Below are 15629 nucleotides of genomic sequence, written 5' to 3'. Positions count from 1 at the left end.
TGTTGGACATTGTGGCCACAGTGATGTATGAAGGGACAATGCTTATATCCCCCTTTGCCCAAGGCCACCACACACCCCCTCCTCTGGGTTCAGGACACAGATCCTGCCCTGCCCCCTGCCCCAGCTCCCTGGCAAGGCCCCCGCCATAGCACGGCCTAGAAGGAAAAAGGTATGTACTAACAGAGAATTCTACTTGTTAGGGTTATTGTATTTCTCTGGTGGGTGGGGAAGAGTGTGATGGAGGGGGGGCAAGGCAGGGGCCAACAATCCTTCTCGAAACGTTGTCACTCTTGTGCAGTGATCCTTGGAGAGCCCTTGTTGTTCTGCTGCCAGCAGGCAGGAGCCAATTAAGGGCAATTAGGGTGGAAGCGGAGAAGGCGCCCCTTTAGCTGCCGCCAGAGCGGCCGCTGGGAGCGCTGGCACGGCTCCACTCTGTGAGGTTATTAGAGTTCTCCCCCATATTGTCCTTGGAAGGGATGCTTCGGCCCGTCTGCTTGGAGCAGTGGGATGAAAGGGAGACACCCTTTGATGTGTTTGCCTGTTCACACAGTGCCTCTGTGGGGAATCAACCCGAGCACTTCTGCAGCACCTTCCACCACTGTTAATCACCCAGGTGGGTTACCCTGGCGTCTGAGGTCTCCCAGGGCACACATGGCCTATGCCCCACATAGTGAATCCTTTTCCATGAAACAAAATGCAGCAGGCAAGAGCAGAGAGCAGCAATGAGGACAGAGGATCTGGGGTAGAGGGCTAGCCTATCTCCATGAGGAGAGGAAGAGAGGCATAGCCGACAATAATAAGTGGTCTGACTGCTGCCATATTGGTCATGGTTTGGTCCCAGGACTCTTCCTGGGTGCCTGCATGCTCCACAGCTGGATACTGGTAATCTTAAATCCTCCCTCTTACCTGCCTGTACTGCCATACCACATCAAACCATATGGAATGAGAGTGGCTGAGCTTATAAGAACTTTGTTGCCTATTTTGTCCCAACATTTGCAAAATCCCCTTCCTTGGCCATCCCTTCCTCTCCCACAGCTCAGCTAGCTGAGGAACAGCAGAAGCAGAAGGTGGGGCAGCTCTGTGATGTGTCATGAAGGTATCTACTAGGCTTGCAGGAGAGATGGTCCTTCCAGTCCCTGCTCTGATGGCCTGAGTACTCAGTGCCTCTGGGCACCAGTGTCCTGCCAACACAAAGATCCCATCACAGCACAGAGTTTCCTAATATGTTGCCCACAGCACCTTTATTCCTTTTACCCTCTCCATTCTGCTTCTTGGACAGTGCTCCTAGGGGCCACACCTCCCCATCCTTATTTTCTCGTGCTTTACTGCTCCCAGTGTCACTGTGCCTATCCTGTGTTTCTCCCTGCATTATTTTCACTGCCAGACCACTACTTCACTACAAGTGAAGCTAGAAGAATGGGTGCACCTTTTACCACTGGGTATGGGCTGTGGTGGGATGGGAGGAAGGTCCATGGCAACTCACCATTTTCACAGCATCTCTGTTTTTCTTGTATCCAGGAGCTGCTGCTGGATGGACATAAACTTTGTCTTGATGTGGAGGTGAGCAGGAACGCTGTCAATGCCAGGCATCAGTCTTTCTGTTGCAGCCTCCAGGCGTTATTGGTTTGGGTCCAGTTCCCCAAAGTTCTTTCAAACTAAGTGACTCTACTGAGGTGACCCTTTGGGCAGGAGCCTTGCTCTGCCACCCTCCCTCTTTGGCTGGATGGCTCCTTGCATCTCCCAGCCAGCCAAGCCTGCCATGCAAAGCTGCCATCTCCAGCACTGTACACAGAGCACCGTGTGAACAGCAGGCTCTGAGCGTGCTGCCTCACAGCCTCCAGTGCAAAACTGGCCCCAGGGCACTTCCCATGGATTTTCCACAACCACAGGTGCCACCACCCTTCTGAAAGGAAGCAGCCTTGTTTGGAGCAGCTGCCTTGCAAATGCATCCTCTCTAGCACACACTTGCCTGACCCAGGACAAATCAACCTGTGGCCTCAAGGAGTGAAACACAGCCTTGAAAACTGAAAGTGCTGCACACAGACAGAGCAAGTGATGCTCTCCGCTAGCTCCTGTGACAATCACCTTTCTGCTTTTCAGTCTTTGTCAGGAACAGGAATGATCCCTATAGTTTCATTTCCTGCCTGGTGCTGCCTTCACATCTGCTGCAGAGCAGAAAATAAAGGAGACGGATGCAGGCTTTGGTCTGCTTTGCGGAAATACTTGTAGTGTTTTTAGGTTAGGTAAAGGTCTTTCACTAACAAATCCTACCTGCTGACCCCAAAGCACGTGAGATCCTCTCAGATTTTTTGCCAGCATTCCTCGTACTTTTGTGTTGCTTCAAACAGGAAACAGTGCTCTTGGAAAAGCTTCTAGCAGCTCTGGAATGGGTCCCTGGAAACTTAGTGAGCTAGTTGCAATGCAGAGCTCAGAAGTGCTCTTTCCACATGTGCTACCTCTTGGAAGCCAAGGATTCCTAGGGCCAGGAAGAGAGAGTGTATGCCACCATGTGGCAGCAGATTCCCAAGTGTGGAGCTCAGGAGAGCTTGAGGCAAGCCCAGCTTATAGCTCATGCTGGAGGAGGGTCTGGCCCTTGTAGGCAGAACTTCAGCAAGGAGTTATGACCTTCTGTGCATGGACAGGGAGGTGCTGTACAGGCACCCTGTCCCATCTCCAAAGGCACCAGCCACCCCCTCTGTGAAGGTAAGATTTATTCTGCAATTGAGCAGCCCTGGAATTTACCATGGAAGACAATATTCATCTGAGAATTGTGTTCCAGCACCAAAGACCCATTATTCATAGTGACAGCCTGCAGAGCTGAAAATAAACAAAGAACAAAGTCAAATCAAGTAGCTTTGGACAGAAAACACCCTGCCTCAAGGCAGAAGACAACTTCTAAGCAAGAGAGACAACTTCTGAGGAAGAAACTCTTTTGGAAGCACATTATCCCACTGATGCAAAGCTTCTTGCTTTTCTCTCAGAAGCAACCAAAAGCTGGCCTGCCAGAAAACTTTGGGCGAGATGGAGGCTTAATTTGATCCAGGCTGTTCTTATCTCCTGTATTTTTATTGTTAAAAAAAAAAAAAAAAGTTTCTCATCTTTCTGGCAATGAAGAGGGCCCTAAATATCTGAAGTTAATATAAAAAGCCCCTGCATTGTTTGTAGCCTGAATTTATGCTGCAGTGAGGACTCTGAGCTGTCACTCATATCAACAGGCTCTTAACTCTAAACTCAGCAGTGGCCACTCAAGCCTTAGCTTCCCTTACTATTGCCTGCTGTCTGAGGATCTGTTTATCCCCTAGGCTCTGTACTGCCCTCCTAGACAGCAAAATGCCTATTTCTGCCTCCTCAACAGCTCTTCCAGGGTGTTGCACAGTAACTGCTATCCTGTATTCTATAAATACAACACTGTCATCTTAAAACATATTTGAATATAGAGAGGAGTAGCATGGGGACAACTACCTAGTTGGGTTACTTGAGTATTTCATTCTCTTAAGTGCTACACTGTAATTTGAAGGTGGGAATGAAGCTATTGACAAGGCTAAAGGTCTTTTGCCCTAGAGATCCAGGTAGTCCAAATGGCCCTGTTCCCAAAAAACTTGGAGTAAACTTGTCCTGAGCATCTGGATCCATGCAATCTACTGCTATATCAAGTTTTATCTGATTTAGTTGTTGGGTTTTCCAAAATCTCCTATTTTCTGCTTTTCAGAGGAAACATGTCTAAGAGGCTGGACCATGCTGGCAGACCTCCAAGGCCTTATGCTGATTTGCCCAGGTGGAGACTCCAACCTGTTATTGCTGTCTGGGAAAACCAGATCTGTGTGTCCTTGAGAAGAACATATAGAAGGTCAGAGTGTGGACTGGGGAAAAATGGACCAGATCTACCTCTTCTGCTTCCCTCTGTGCTTGTGAAGGGTAGAGCAAAGCATTGACTTAGGAAGGCAGGGTGAGCCTGTGGAAATCAGATGCAACACAGAGGAGGAGGAGGAGGAAGAGAAAGAGGAGGAGGAGGAGGAAGGACATAGGGTCTTCAGTATCAGGAGGGAAATGTGGAACCTCAGCTTTCAAAAGTCATCCAGTTGGGCTCACACTCCAGCTCACACTGGCTGGAGAAACAAGTCTTCATACACAGAAACAAACATTCAAAACAAATAAAAAAGTATTTTAAAATATTGTCCTGTCTGGCTTCTCCAGATGTGTTTTTTAGTGACTCTGGAGGCGCCTTTTTTCTGGAGTCCTGTGCTCCCATTATGCTACCCATGAGCTGCATGGGGTCAGGGTTTGGCACCATGGGTCACCAGAGACAGTCACCTTAATCAGCTCAAACCACAGCTTGACTCAGGCCTCAAACTGTGCCACCCATCCCAAGGGAAGGTCTCTGAAAGAGAGAGCGACTGCCCTGAAAATTCCTTCTGTGGTCACTTTTGTAAAGTCCTGCTCAGCTCAGAGAGGGATGGGGAGAGAAGTTAGTGGCATTCTACCTCTAAAAAATAGAATGCTTCAGCTGTGATTCATTTTGTCTGGGGATTTGGCCTGTTTTGCTAATTTGTGGGAAGACAATTCAGCAGAATTGGTAACCAGTTGTTTGCTGATGGAAGGTTGTTGCCTTCCACCTGGGAGACGTGGGGGATAGTATTACCAACACAGATTGGGGCACAGTGTTATTTCCTCCATAATGTCCTTGGAGATGTGCAGAGATGGGCCTCTTGTGTCTGTGGGGCTAGTCTGGCCGATTTTTTATTTCTTTATTTGAAAGAGCAATAAACACCTTTGGACTGCCCCATGGAGGACTGAGTTCCAGCACATTGTCCTCAATTTGCCTTCTGCTTCCACTGCCCTGTTGTCTTTGCTCCTTTGTGGCATATGTGAGGATGGATGTCTGTCCCAAGAAATTGTCTGCAGTCCTTTTGCAGTTCCTTTGACATCTGACAGACCATTTGTGGCCCACAGACCACAGGCTGAGAAACACTGTGTGGGGTGATGTCTACTGAGTTGCCTCCCAGAACTCAGGTTCTTTGAAACACATAAAAAGAAGCAGTTTCTGTCCTGGAAAAGACATTGCCCTGGGCAGACAAGCATGGGGGATGCAAGGACAGGGACATCCCAACTTCCCAACAGGATTGTCCTCCAGTCCAGGGACCTGACTTTCCCAGAGTTACTATCTGAGCAGCCCAGGTGACGATTTAGGGGGTCCCACTTGCAGCTGTGCTGTGACATGAGATGGGGATGCTGGCAAACGGCAGGCAGGTAGGGAGGCGCAGTGTGGGTCTGTGGTGGGAGGGAGCAGAGGGGGAGGAGGGAACTCCACCAGCCCCACCACACTCCAGCAATCAAAGCCCAGCCTCTGTAATTAATACTATTTAGCCCAGGTTAGTAGCAGAGGAAAATGTCTCTTGTCAGCCTGGCTTTGCCCACTGGCCCTGATTTAGCAACATGAAAGCATTTTTTCTGATTAACTGTTCACTGAAGGAGATAAAAGAGATGACCATGAAATGTTTTCTTTAATGTGATGAATGTAAAGGGACTGGTAGAGCTGGAAAGGGTGAGAGGAGAGAAGAGAGAATGCTCTGACAGCAGATGGGGCTGGGGTGGGAAAAGGGTGTAGGGGCAGAGCTGGGGGGCTGGGATGGAGGGGGGTGTGAGGCAGAAGCAGAACTGGGGGTGAGCCAGGACTAGGCTGGCAGGGGCCCCAGGATGGGAATGAGTGGATAACCAGGATGGAGGCAGTAGTAACTGAAACATTTCTGAAAAGAGCTATGGTAGCAATAGTAATTGTTACAGATGTATATATAGATAGATATGTGTATATACATGAGGTTTTTTAAGGCTTTTATGAAGTTGCAGTCTGAATGCCAAATTTCACTGTTCATCTCTACTACTAAGCTAAAAAAATGTCGGTAGCTAGGAAACAAAGTGAAGTAGTAAAGCTTGATTTCTAACATGGTGTGCTTAGGATATTTTGGGGAACAGTGATGCTGTTCCTACTTTGTAAAACCATAGCAGGGGGTTGAAAAGCTATATTTAAAAGCTAAACACAGTTCCTTACCATCCTTTAAAAGAGATTTCACTGTCATGTACTCCAAACTGGCCTTCCATGGCTTTCAATGTGCTTTTTAACTATGTGCTGTTGACAGCTTACATTTTAAACTTTTCTCAAGATGGACAATGAAGTTGTTTTGACCCACTTAAGATTAGTTTCTGGTTTCTGTGTGTGGGGTGGGAATAGGGTGGGTACTTGCCAGAATGAAAAAACACTGATTTGGAAAAGAGGGGGAGAAAGTAAAGAGCATCCCCAGTCAAGTTAGTTTCTGCAGAAAAAGATTTTGCCCTGATGTTTTTATGTATTTCAGGATAGAAAGGGAGAGTGTGTAAAATAAGATGATTTCAACTGAGAGGTTCTTATTGAAAGGTAATTGTGCACAAGGTAGAGGATGAAAGTCCTTATACATCAGTACCCAGTCACAAAAACTGATGTGGCTTGTGCAAGCTGATGGTACTAAAGGGGATGCAACTTTACAAGCAAGCCAGCATTGTTATCTCCCCAGGATGTGCAGTGGGGGCTCAGACATGCACAAAGGCATTGGCTGTGTTCAACATTAGGTTGGCTGGTCCGTTAGCAGATCAGATGTCCTCACACCAATCTCCCCTTTTGAGTCAGCTCAGCTCCTCTCCCAGAGGTCAGAGGAGACACAGGAAAGGTCCCTGAGCAGGCAATGGAAACACTGAAAGGGAGGTGAGGTTTGAATGCAGATAAGAGGAGTGAAAACTAATTGATCAGAAAAAGCACTGTCATTGTGGGGTATAAAATAATGACTGGGAAGTTCCTTTTATTTACTGAGAGGCAATAATAACAGAGGGCTGATTATAACACTGAAAGGGTGACATTTTAGGTCTCTTTAATCTAGGAGAGAGAGGCATAACAAGCAACAGGGGTTGCAGTTTCCAGCCTGGCAAATGTAAATAAGAAATGAGGCATGTTGCACAGGGGCTGCTGGCTACTCTAAACAGATTATATGTGGAAGTTGTGTGGGGCTCACCATCTCTTAATGGCTTGGTGTCCAGAAAGGCTGATTTTCTGGGAGATAAAAACAAGTTACTGAGTTCAACTGCAGTGATGGCTGAAATTCAGTGGCAGAGCATTAGTCAGGCTAAGAATTCCTGCCTTTTCTTTATTTAGGTGGAAGCTTGACTGAAAAATACCATACTCACCCAAGCACCTCACCCACAGGGACTGTCCCAGGGTGGTGTTGAGTACAGTCACCTTCTTAAGGGGCTGTGATGTTTGCATGGCCCAGAAAAACGTGCATCCCTTTATTGCATGGGGGAAAGTGGGATTAGTCTGTGTGGAAGCAGCCACAGGCAATGGTCTTTGAGTGGAGGCCTGAGGCCAGGAGGAATCAATGGCCAGGAGGAGTCAGTGTGGTGTCTGCAGGAACATGCCCACTGCCACACACAGGGACCTGGGACAGCCACTCTGAGGCTGTCCTGGGTGATCCCTCTGACAGCCGTACTGACAGCCTGCCTTTGTGGGAAGACAAAATGCTTGAGCCTCTGCATCCCATATGTGCTTCCAGCAGCTTGTGCCAGGTCTGCTCAGAGACACCATCCCCATCCCTGGGAAACCTTTCTGTGAAGGCTCTGCAAACATTTCAGGACAATCCTCTAGATCCTTTCTTTCCCTCACTCAGAAATGTTTCCAAGGCTCATCCATAGCATCACTGCATGTTTCCCTCAGACCTTTCAGGATCCCCTCCTGTTGTGTGCCCCTAAGGCAGAGCTCTCCATGTGTTCCCCTGTCTAACCATGCCTCTGTTCCCAAAATCTCCATTTCTGTGAAATATCCTAAACCCACTGTAGGCTCAGCTAATGTGCTGTGACCCGTCCTGCAAATCTGCAAGCAGCTGCCCAGGCTGCCAGCAGATCCCAAGGTTTTGGGGTAAGGGAAGTCCATGCCAAAAGCCCTACTTTGCCTCTGGCATGCAGAGTGGGTCAAGTAGTGCACAGGAGGTAAAAAAATACCTGCCAGTGATGATTAAGTAAAAATTTTTCCCAAAAAGTGGCAAACCTCTCAGCCTGGAGTCCATAATTTTAAATAATTTTGTTTTAAAAGCAAACAAACAAATTGGTGGAAGTCTCCCGGCAGCAGGTGCTGGCTCCATGTGAAATCCAGCCTTGCAGTCCGTGGTTCACAGTTGTCTGTTTATTCTATCTGCTATTTATAGCTGGTCAAACCTTTCCATCCTGCCTCCTGTTTCCTACTTGCTCTATCTTACTAATTAATGTATTTACTGTCAGTATTTTAATAAAACAAACACAAAATTAATGAAAAATATTGCCTGTGGCCAAGGTGCTGCTGGCTTGAGGTGTCTGAGAGGACACAGACCACCTGGGGAAACCTGTGCTATAATGGATATTGGAGAAATGCTGAGATGGGAAAAGAGGTGGTGTACATCTAAAACATGGGACAGAACTCAAGTATGACAGGACTGGGTCTATATTCCTGGTGTGAACCACAGTATTTTCACTGGCTTTGTCTGAACCACCCCTCATTTTGTGCCAGCTGTGGCTGTTGTTCCTGGTCCCAGCTAGGGTAGCCCCCGATCAGGCTGTGGCAAGTGGGCCCCTGGCTAGAAGGCATGACAGACATGGGAAAACAATCATTGTGTGGGTCCAAGGGGAAGCTGTTTAACAAAGAGACTGGCTGGCCATGGTTATGGATGGGACATGGATGTTGCAGGCGATTGCAGGCTGGTGGCTGTGGCTGCTTGGTGAAGGTAGACAGTGACTCCACAGCTGAAACCACTCTGGAAACCTGTGACAGAGGAGCATCCCGAAATCTTTGGGATAGGTGAGACCAGCCAACATGGAATAATGAATTGAACAAGCAGTAACAAAAAAACATCCATGTGCCACTGAGCCTCACTTCAGCATCCATTCTTTTGCAGGTGTCCTTTGTACTGATGCTACATTAGCCATGACTGCAGCCACCTCGCTGTGTCAGCTTCACATTTTTCTCCTGCAGGCTTGTATTTCCTTACTTACATGCAAGCTTAAGCACTGCTTTATAGCCTCAAGCAGACACCAACCATGTGCCTCTCCCTTATTTAAATTCATTCTACCTGCCAACACAGCACAAGGTCCTGTAAAGTATGGCTATAACTGCGCTCCTGCTTTGTGAGTTGGGTGTTTCGGTCTGTGTCATGAACTATATAGGCCTCGTTGGCCTTAAAATCCCAAAAATTAGCACCCATGCTAATACTGTCTTTCTGAACAGGTCAGTTTCTTTCATTTCATGTTGGGCCATTTAGGCAGTAGCTCTAAACCTGGCACTTGCTTCTCTTTCTTGAGTAGTGTGTGATAAACACTTCTAGATTTTTGAACAAGTGGGATTTGCATCCCTTTGTGGAGGGAGTGTAGCTCACATTGTTATTGCATGAGTGGATATTTTCTCATTTAGAGAAGATGATATTGCAATGTACTGCTCAGCAGAAGACAGGTCCACAGCCTAAAATATCTCTGATCCCCTAAGATATCTCTGTTCTCCCTAGGAATTTCCATGTCTGGAGAGTGGGGAGAGCATTGCTATGAGATGATGAAAGTGATGCATGCCTCTGCTCCCAGAAAAAAAATCCAGGCAGCTAAGTGGATTAGGTATAAAGTGTGGATAGAGAAAGCCTGGTGAATTTTTCTTTTTTAAGTTGCCTACCCAGGATGCAAATTCTGAACCCTCTAAAAAGGCCAGTTGTTATGACATATGTTTATAAAAATAAGTTATAGGGTGTGTTTTGTTAATCTTAGGGGGTCTTCACTAAATTAATTTATTACATATTTTTACACTGGATAATTTTCAGGCTTTTTTTTTTTTTTTTTTTTTAACAGGGCTGCTACTAGGATGGGACTGGACTGTTAGCAGAATCAGGCACTGTCCAATGATTCACCAAAGCATTTCACTTGTACTACAGCTGATATTCTGATATTTGTGTGACATTCAGCATGCCAGACTGGAACATTCAATATTTGGGACTCTTATTCCTCCCAGACAGAAAGGCGCTTAGGAGAGACTTCAATCTATCTCTGGGTTCCTTTCTTTAAAAATTATGTTTTGTGAGGGGAAAAAAAAAGGAATAGAAAAAACAACACATGAGTTGTTGGTGAAAAGAAATAGAAAAAGCTTTCTGAGCAAAAGGCTTGAAACAATGGATTGCTGCCATCTTAGATGTTTCACCTTTCCTACTGGCTCAGCTGTGATTTACATTTGTATTGATGAAACAGTGATCCTGATGTGCAACAGCTCTGCAAATAACCAGAGCAAAATCCATACATCCCTTCTCAATATTCCAGCTCAATATGTCAGTGGAATAAAAAACTGAAGAAAAAGGTTTTTTAATTGATATTTTCTTTGGAAACTGGACAATGGGATTATTTAATCAGAATTGCTTTGGCAGTTATAGTAGAGCACACAGTGGATGCTCCAGGAGGGCAGGCTCTTTCTGCAGAACACCACCCCACATTCTGTCTTTCTCACCTAAGCAATTTTTTTAATGCCAAATGCCTTTTCTGACAAGATTTACAGGGGTCTTAAAGAATCTTATCAAAAATCAGATTGGATAAAGGTCTAATGGCTCTTCCTCCATCTGGTACAGAAGGGAGTTAACAGCATAACAATGCGAGAATGTTTAACAGTTCATGCAATTGCACAAATGTTTCTTTTATTCCTAGAAATAGGAATCAAAAAGGGCTTTATGAGTTTGACAGATTGCCCCATTCTACACTGTCAGTTGCTCATTTCAATTCCAACTATACACAGCTGCAATATGTTTGATGCCCTATGAACTCAAATCAAAGCAGTGAACATCTTCCTAAATATTTCTGTAACAAAACCTGCTCAATAGACTAAATTATCTACATAAGGAGTCCTACAGGAAGCACCTGCACTTTGGTATTTAGTTCAGCACTGTGTTACCTGATGCTGCTGACCTGTTCTGTGATCTTGAAAAAAACCCTGCTTTTTTATTTGTTTCCTCTCAGATGCCATCACTCTTTTGTCTCCTTACATGCTGAGCACTTCATAGTGGGTTCTGTCTCATCCCCTTTGTTTGTGGGAGGCTCTGTGTGGCTCAGTCAAAGCCCATAGAGAGTGATGTCGTATCAATAGTGCTTGTCACCTGGACAGAACAGTGGAGAGGTCTGTCTGATTTGCCCCCTTGTCTGTTGTGGCACAGGACCATTTTATGGTGCTGTAAAAATTGATGATGTGAGTGAAGAGATCACACCTCACCTTGGGATGCTGCTGCAGTTCCTGGTTGCTGGCACAATAATGCAGAAATGCAGATGAGTTTCCTGCTGATAGCCTGGACTAGAAGCAATATAAAGTAGCTTGGAGGAAGATTTGCTCAATTCCAGCTTCAAAGATGCAGGAGGTATTTTTATTGAAAGAGGAGCACCAGCATGGTCCCCTGTGAAGGTGCAGATGCTGTTCTGAGGCATGAGCTCCAGTAAGTGAAGTTAAATCTATGGGGAGCAGCAGAGTTAAGGAAGCCTAGCTTATAATGGCTGCACTGCAGGGCTGAAACTCCCTATGCTTCCCTTACTTACTCTTACAATACCCTCCAGTCCACTTCAAATCCTCTCCCAGGCTGTGTAGCAGGCAGCAAAGGCTGGACATGGTGCCTGGACACCAGACTCATCAGGGACCCTCTGATGCCTGATGGGGAGCCTATCAGGGGTGCCACCCCCATCTGTGTGCCTGCAGCACATCAGCAGAGCACTTTCCAACAAAAGGACTACTCTGAGGAGACCATGTCTTGGACTGACACAACATGCACTGAAGGCAAGTAGTTCATCAGAAAAGAGGGGAGGGAATTTCCAAGATGTTCAGAGCTGTAAATGAAAGAAGAGCATACGAAAAAGGAAGACAGTTTTCTGTAGCTTGGATCAATCTGAGCTGTTAAGACTCCAGTTTGTACAACACTTCAGTCCTGGAGTATTTAGGCTTTTAATGTAAACAAGTTACCTGGCTTTGGGCTGTTCTTTGCATGGGGACCAAAATGTTACAGTTGCTGGACCAAAAATGTAGTGATAAGTAGTATTTCTTTGAAAGTTTAATGGGGATAAAAGCCATATGAAGGTAATGAGATAAAAATCTCATGACATCTGTTTGCACTTTTAAAAATTGCACAAAAACTGAAAGCATGCAAATAAGCTCAGCGTTTGATGAGTGGTGAGCAGTGTTCTCTCTTCTTGTGTGTCATCCTGGAGCTGCTAATGACTAGCTAAGAGAAAGCCACAAGAAAACAGTACTTGACTAATAAATCAAAATGCCAACTTTCAGTATTGCTGGAGTCCCGAGACAGGGAAGGTATGATAGACTTGAGCAATCTTGAGAACTGCTGATTCCACCAAGTTGGCTCAACACAAAGCCCATAGTGACTCTGGAGCAGACAATCTTTTGGCTCTCTTTCAAATCACTGTCACTATCTAACCCTCTTCCTGCACCCTGAAGGTCCAAGTGCTATTCCAGACTGAAACCATGGCAGTCAGGTCACCTCCAGACTTGCAGCTGGTGGAATCAAATGCAGGATGCTCCAGGTTTCTCTACAGGTGCTGCAGACATTAAAGCATGGGAGGTCGTGGCAGGTGTAGGAGCCAAAGGCTGAAACTGTGCTTGGAGTACCAGAGAAAAAAAAGAGAGGACACCACTGGAAATATGCACCTGGAATGAATCCTTCTTTCTGTCCTATGTCCAGCAGTGGCCAGCACCAGGTTTCCTAGAAGAGCTGTCAGGGCTTGGAGGGCTCAAGTGTGAAGTAAGCCTATTTCTGCTCTTCATCTTGTCATGCCAGCTAAGCAGCTCAGTCAATGAGCAGCCAAAGACAGATCCTGGAGCAGGATAACTCATACTCCTTCTGACAAGTGGTCATTATTTGCAGTGTTTCTGAGCCTTGCTGACGGCCTTCAAAATTATAGAAGTTGGCCTGATGGTACTCAGATAACTGAAGTCAGACATTCCCCCACTCCCTGAGAGGGAAACTCTCTAGGCCAACTCTCACAAGTCAGCAACAAGAATGAGAAGAAAAATTGCATAACTTACTGCTATTTGCACTGGCCCTGTGCCTTCTAACTACTCAGGCCCCTTCTGAGTACTGCTGAGTCAAAATATGGCTGACACTGGCTGGTGTCAAAATATGTGTATTCCACTGGAATTCCCCATTCTTTAACTTTTTTTCCTCCATCACTTTTGTGCTTATAAGGGAAAAAGGCAGGTGTTCCCAACTGTACCTTTTACGACCACTGGCACACTCCTACTGATGACTCCCTTTCTCCTTCCTGAGACAATGTTCATCCTGGAACGCTCAGGGTCTTGCCACTTGCCCTCACTGTGTGGGGGTGGGTGATCCCACCTGTGGCTCATAGCAGCTGATACAAAGGTGTTGGGACCTCAGCAGTGGTCCCATCATGACAACAAGTGCCAGCCTCCTCCCTGAGTATTGCTACATATCACCTAGAGCCCCATAAAGTCCATAAGTCAGGGCTCCAGGGTACATTTACTTGTTTTTTATTTTTTAGGTTTTTGGTTTTTTTGGATTTTTTTTGTTACTTTCTCTTGTAAAGGGGATCCCTCTTCACTGAACCACTGAGGAGTGACTCCCCAAGCTTTGTCAAGTCCTTTCTTATCCAGGAGGCATTTGCATTGCTTTTATCTCATTATACATCTTCCTTACCTCATTACACATCCTTCTTGTATTATTGTGCATCTTCCTTTCTAGTTCCTTAAAGCAATCAGCACATGGCAGTGAAGAAGGGCTGCTGACCAGTGAGGGAGCTTTGCCAGGGAGGAATGTGGAATGAAGGATAAGTATTATAAGTTTTGGGCGCATGCATGTCAAGCTCTGGGATCAGGGAAATTCAGAACTATTGTATAATGCAAGGGGCAGATTTGTAGAAAAGCCTGGATGATGAGTGGACAGAAATCCCAACAACCCCAGACCATTCCACTTGATAGATCTACCAGCCTCTGCCTTCCATTTCAGGGCTTTAATAAAGGATTTTAGAAAACATTCCACATCCCATTAATTCTTGCTGGAATGCTCTTCTTGAGTTAGTTGACTCTTTTTCTTAGGTCATTCTAGAAAAGAAAAGCTCCTCCTGACTTGAGGACCTAAGATAGCGGCTCTTGGGTTCTTGAGGACCTAAGATAGCAGCTCTTGGATTCAGCCTAAGAGAGTTTCTGTTAGAGCCCAGTACTGAGAAAATAGATGATAAAGTGAGGGGACAGCCATCACATGGATAGAGAGCTGATGGAGCCTCATTCCGGGATATCTGTTAAAGTCAGCTGCATGTAAGCACTTTCTTTGAAATAAGTGCAAGCAGTTCTCTGAGTAAGAACTCAGAAGCAAAATTAGGGAAGGCTTGGTGGTACAAATATGACTGCAGTCAGAAAATACTTTCTTTTCCTTGAGCTATAAACTCACTAACCTCTGTGGGATGCAGCAGAGGGGGACAAGACTGGAAATGAGAGCAAGAATTGCACAACACACTATGATAGAAACCAGGCTTGACTCCCAGCCAATGTAAATTTGAAGTAAGTGCTATACTGGATGAGATCAAAAGTCCACCTAGTTCATTCTCCTAGCTTGGACAGCAACTGAAGTATAAAAACTGGGCATTGACAGAGGGATCTTTTCCCTTCTGCACTCTTTTGGCACCTGACAGCTTGCACTGCAGACACATCCAGAGATGGAACCACTGTATTTGACCATGAGAGGCTTCTTATCATCTGTTGTGATGTTTGAGCCACTGAGATGGTTGTTTTCCACCATATCCTACAGCAATGAGTGGTTATGTCCCATGTGAAAGGGGATAACTGAGTGGGTAGGAGGCTAAATGAATGTTTTCTGCCTGAACCATTACCCCCCTCCTCCACCACCACATCCTTTCTCAAGATACACAGAATTAAAAACTGTGAACCTTTCAATCACAGCTTATGAAGAAATCTTGCAGCTGTACTACACAGAAAATATGGGAAAGTCCGAGTTCAAAATGGGTTGTTGGTCATTCCACATGAGTAACATCTTCATGGGAATTTTGCTAACTGTATTTGATTGTGATGCTGCAAAAATGTTGTGCAAATAATGTTGCTGTGATACATGTGTTGCAAGTTATTACCAAGCCATAAAGGAGCTGGAAAAGAAGAAACTGAAACACAAAATGATCTGTGACGCCAGAACACCTTCTGGTGAGTATCAGTTTGCAAACCGCAATGTAAGTTTATGCCCACAATTTAATTGACCTCCTGAAAGCAAAGGTAAACAGGAATAGAAGGGCAGGCGCCTGCGGTTCTCTCTTTCCTCCAGAGAAATTTATTCTCCATCAAGCTCTGCCCTATTCCATTTTCTGAGCCCCTGAACAATAGGAAAAAATACCTAAAAAACAACTCTTAGGTGCACAGGGAAGAGGGCCTGTGAAACATGCTCAGCAGTTTTGAGGACAGACACACAGTTCCCAAATCTGACAAGGAAACCTGAGACCCACCACAGAAACCACAGCCCAAAACAAAAGGATGGCTTAAGAAAGCAGCGTGCTCTGAATGCACTGCGGCGGTGGGAAGTGTGTCAACCAAACTCTTAAAG

The 15629-nt window shown here is 45.7% G+C and overlaps 1 long non-coding RNA gene across 1 annotated transcript in view; it reads left to right on the top strand.

Annotated features, from left to right (window-relative positions):
• LOC115494427 (uncharacterized) overlaps positions 1–4543 on the top strand; it is a 29464-nt gene extending 24921 nt beyond the window's left edge. The window contains exons 3-4 of the long non-coding RNA XR_003959442.4: positions 1519–1560; positions 3710–4543. This is a non-coding gene — a long non-coding RNA (uncharacterized lncRNA). The remainder of the gene's footprint in view (positions 1–1518; positions 1561–3709) is intronic.
• Positions 4544–15629: the final 11086 nt, after the last annotated feature.

This window comes from Taeniopygia guttata, chromosome 3, assembly GCF_048771995.1.
Source record: "Taeniopygia guttata chromosome 3, bTaeGut7.mat, whole genome shotgun sequence".
In the NCBI taxonomy this organism is placed as follows: domain Eukaryota; kingdom Metazoa; phylum Chordata; class Aves; order Passeriformes; family Estrildidae; genus Taeniopygia; species Taeniopygia guttata.
This window is presented reverse-complemented; position numbering and strand designations above follow the sequence as displayed.